Here is a 5,474-nt window from a genome sequence, read left to right as displayed (position 1 = left end):
AGATTAAAAAAATTTATAATTAAATATAATCTTAGTGAATCGACGAAATACTATATACGGTCGTATAGTAAATTAATCTACTAAAACTATATATTCTATTCTCTCTCTACTATATATACGGTGATTACTCGCCGACTCACCCGCTAACTACTCTTTACGCCTTATTTATTAAGTCTCTATTAAGAATTTATCGATAATAAGTAATCTTATGAGAAAGTGCCTAAGAGCTCTATATAAGAAAAAGCTAAGGTTTATAAGAAGTCTATATAAAGTACGAAAAGATAAGTAAAATCTATATCGGCGGGAGAAGCGAAACCTTAACTCTTAACGTATATTACTTTCCTTCTCTATCTTCACTATAGTAATGGAAGCTAAGAAAACCGTGACTCGATTAATCTTATAATAACTTAAGAACAACGGTATAATCTTTTAACTTCGTTATGATTCTCTTTACTTAGAAGTTCTAGGAATCGTATATAGACGGAACTACGTCTATATAATCTTTCGAAAGATGAGATCCTACAAAGTCCTTATCCCTAGCCTCTCCCCGACGATATATAGCCTTAAGCGGCTCGTTTCTATAGTGCTTAGGAGTAGCGCAATTATTAAGTTACATCGAAAGCACACCCTCTTAACGAGAATTATTTATAAGTGTAGGTATATACTCATCCGTAAGTAGAGGCTCGCGGATCGAGTGAAAGTTCTCTACGTCGACGGTCATTAGTTCCGAATGTATAATATATAGACTAGGCCTACTGAGTTTATAGATTAAAGACTTTAGTACGGGTAACTTCTCGAGATCTTTAAGGCCCACTTCTATCTCACTATTATTCTTTTTCTACGTGGACTTTTACTCTTAACTTAGGCGGCTTTTTTTATAAGTTCTTAAGAGTTTACTCTATGACTACGCTTTTAATCTAGATAGACGTAGGTATAGACTTTTAATAATTTAACAACGATAATATATTTTTCTTACTTCGTTACGAACCTTATTCACTTAAAGATCGAGGAACCGTAAGTCGATACGCCTTACGCCTATTTAATTATAACGATATACTTTCCTTACATTATTATAATTCTTACTATCTAGAAGATTAAGTAACCGCGGGTCGACGGTTCTTTCCTATGTATATTCTTACTCTCTGCTCGGGCGACTTCTTCTATAAGTCCTTAAGAGCTTACTTTATAGCTGCGCTTTTAATCTAGACGGGCGTAGATATAGACTTTTAATAGTTTAATAACGATAATATATTTCTCTTATTTCGCTACGGACCTTATTCACTTAAAGATCGAGAAACCGTAAGCCGGTACACCTTACGCTCATTTAATTACAACGGTACACTTTTCTTATATCATTATAATTCTCACGACCTAAAAGATTAAGAAATCGCCGCTAAACGAGCCTTATAATAGTTCAACGGCGATGGTATAGATATAGATCATCCGGAAGCTAAATATATATTGGGCGGGCGAGCACTAAAAACATTGAGAAAGACTATACGAAACTAGTACGCTTCTATTCTTATGGTCCTTAAACGTTTAGAAGTTTAAGGTACCGCGGACCACCGAGTCTTACGTTTCAATTCACATAGTATAAACCTAGTAATAAGAGGACACGGACCTTTAAAAATGTTCAATAATATTAGATATCTAGGTATTAAGACATAACTTCTCTACCGGTAACATTACACCGCACCCGCTAAGCTAAATAATAGTCCGAATCGAATAAGAGATGAAAGAATCTAGCTATATTCGATGATTCTACTAGATCTAATTAGATCTTATTTATATCTTATTTCTTACTCACTTTAGTTTTACTCTATAATTAACTACGAGTTCTATTCTTTATTTCTAACTACGTCGTTATTGAGTAAATGAATCGATAATTAATATTTATATAAAGATAAAGATAAGATAAGTAATAACACCACTACATTAATGGCTAAGTAAGAATCTACTAAGACTCTATAGAGTTAATCCTCGAAGACTATACTCGATAAACTAAATAAGTCTACGAACTTAGAAGATATTTAACGCGTTTTATACTATAGTTAAGCCGACTACGAAGTCATAGTTAGCCCGATCGAGAAACTCTTATATGAATTTCTAATCGCTTCTAAATAAACTCTAGCGTTAACGGCCGAGCGATAGATAGTTAATATAATCGTTTAGAAATTAAAAGATTAGGTTACTCTTAAAATAATATTAATATAGGTAGAGAGTTAAGGGGAAAAGGTCGAGAACGTTAATAAGACTATTTCGTATATAGTTCGTAATATATAGAATGCGAGAAGAAAACGAGAAAGACGCGCTAAATAGAAGAATGATCTACTTAGTGTCTTACTTAAAATTCCTATAGTTTCTACCCCTAATCTAAGAAAAAGTCTCGCCGTTAAGATAGAAGAGCCTTTAGATGAGGATAATATCGACCTCATCATAATTAAAACGGATGAAGACTTAGAGGCATACTACCGAATAATATTACGCGGACTAAGCGATGACACTACATTCGACGATTTTAAAGCTAAGTGTATAAGTAAAGCTCCCTTTAGTGATGGATTATAGAAATATATTTTTTTTAAAATTTTATTAGGAGACACTAAGGAAGTTATCGTCGACTATATAAAAATTCTTAGAGCGTTACTAAAGAGAGCTCGTAATAGAGGGAAGGAGTTAATCTTCGTTACTTACTATAGTAAAGTCTCTAGATATAAGTTCGAGTTATATTTAACTAGTGATGTTTAAAACTAACTATATTTATTCTAATAGTGTTAAATCGACCATTACGCTAACCCGAGCTTAACGATCCGGCTGGTAAAATTGCGGATAGCATTAAATACGATTAACTAGAATTAAATAGCGAAGTTTAACTAGGCCCGGATAGCTAAGTTTAAGTAGAAACCCTCTAGACTTCGTAAGATACGAACTAGATTCTTATACCTTAGTATTCTATAAATTCGAAAAGAAGAAGAAAGATCTTTAAATTTCTCTCGGAGAATATTCAGTCGGTTAAGAAAGATTAGCTACCTATAAAAAAGATTAAACTAGAAGACGAACTAAGTATTAATACGAAGAATACGAACTCTCTCTCTCTTTAGTTTAAATTCGAGAAAGAAGATACTCTTAAAGAAGATACTCTTAAAGAAGATACTCTAAAAGAAGATACTCTAAAAGAAGATACTCTAGAAGAAGATACTCTAAAAGAAGATACTCTAAAAGAAGATACTCTAAAAGAAGATACTTTAAAAGAAGATACTCTAAAAGAAGATACTTTAGAAGAAGATACTTTAAAAGAAAATACTCTAAAAGAAGATACTCTAGAAGAAAATACTCTTAAAGAAGATACTCTTAAAGAAGATACTCTTAGAGAAAATACTCTTAAAGAAGATACTCTTAAAGAAAATATTATTAAAGAAGTTATCGAAGATAACTATAGTAATAATAATTATAGTAAAGACGACGATAAAATATAATTATCACTAAAGAAAATACTCTCGACGTCTAATTACGATTATTTAAAACCTCTAGAGAAACTTCTATTATAACGAGATATAGATACTCTTAGTAGCATCGAAAATCTATAGATAATAAATTACTACGATAATAACTCTATATAGATCGATAAAGATAACGAAAGACTACTCAGCGATAACTCTACTACTATCGACGATAACGAAGATAAAATAAATCGTACTATACTAGATTAGTAGATAGCTCTTTAAGTACAGTGAGAAAAGTTTATATAGCTTAGCCCTAAAATACTTAAAGAGATATATATCTTTTTTAAAGTCGACGTTAAATAAGCGAGACGATACGATAATGAGTTCTATATCGACGATATACTTCGCTTACTACGAGTATACTAATTGTACGGAATTTATTTCACTCTACGCACCGAGTTACGCGATATTCGATAAGTAGATGATACTACTATTTTCTCGATAGATATAGTTTTATTAGTAGACTAATCTAGATTTAGTAAGTCTACTTAATTTACAACGATTATTACGACGACTACGCTCTTAGAAAGAATATAGAACGAAGTCGATAGAGCTCGGGTATTCTTCGACTCTTAAATTTAGTCGACGTATTTACTAGTATTCGGGAGAAATTACTAATAAGATAAAAATATATTCTATTCTTCGCTTAAGTTATTCGCGGTCTATTGTTCTTACGTAGAGAGAAATTCGTTATCTAAGATACGGTCTACACTAGAGACGATGATATTAGTAGTGTCTAATACTCTTCTTATTAATATAATTAAAGAATAGTATAAGTAAGTAAATATAAAGACGAATAAATTTAAGTTCTACGTCTACGTATAAATAACTAAAGAGTCGAGTAAGAAGGCTTAACGCACTCGGCTATAGATAAGTAATAAAGTAGTGAAAACTAATATTCGGAAACTCTATATGGAAAAGAACGATGTCCGTACTCTCTTTACACGAGCCGAAAAGTCTCTCATCGAGCTTTATCGATACGTCTTCATTATCGCCGCGCTATTATATAAGACGAATATAGTTAATATCGGAATTTATAAACTCCTATATAGCCGATACGCTCGAGATGAATTTCATTAGGAACTAAGTATCTCGAACTTAATGATGATGAATACGCGGGAACTCATCTTCGAGCGCTCTAGATGGGATCGTCTCACAACGCCTAAGATTATAATGATGTTAGGCACACCAATTCGACTCGACGTAAGAGATCTAGTAGGGATATCTTCTCTCTAGATACTCTACGCGTACCTTAAGAAACGTAAGGAACTTCTAAACGATGTTACTCTAAGGTCGCTAAACTAACCTAAAAATTAATAGTAAATAGAGTTACGCATAAAGAACGACTTCTAGAGATCGTATACGCCGTTCGGACTATACGAACTAACTACTTAGTGGCTAAGAGAGAAGAAGCAATATACGATGGAATGGATGGCGTTACTATTAGCAATTATAATCTAGCGTACGAGAGGTACTAAGTGGCTTAATGAAAAGGTTCTTCTCCCGCTTCCGCGTATATATTATCGTCTTTATACGGTCTAGATAAGTAAGGTAAATATAAACTACGTTAGAACAATACTTCATAAAAGTTTTAATGACAAACTATAAGTAGCTAAGAATAAGGGTAAAATAACGGGTAGCGAGCCGATATTTAGTAGTTTATCCTCGATCCTATAGAAATGTGCGACTTTACCGAGACTCGTAAGAGTCTACGCTAACAATAAGTATCTAAAGATCGTAGATGGCCTTAAAAAATTCGACTTCGGAGTGAAATATATAAAGAAATAGAAAGTCTTCACTGAAAATATCGACGACGCGACTAAAAGTATATATCACCGATATCTAACACTTCTAATAGATGGCGCTCCGAAATTCTCGATTCTATAGTCTATTCTTATCGAGCAGCTCTAGAAGATAGACTTTCTTAGGAGACTCTCGAAGAGTATTATTTTCGCGAAGAATAACGAAACTACC

The sequence above is a fragment of the Cladophialophora psammophila genome (genome assembly GCF_000585535.1).
Source record: "Cladophialophora psammophila CBS 110553 chromosome Unknown aczJe-supercont1.12, whole genome shotgun sequence".
In the NCBI taxonomy this organism is placed as follows: Eukaryota; Fungi; Ascomycota; class Eurotiomycetes; order Chaetothyriales; family Herpotrichiellaceae; genus Cladophialophora; species Cladophialophora psammophila.
The sequence above is the reverse complement of the archived record's forward strand: the minus strand, read 5'-3'. Positions refer to the sequence as shown.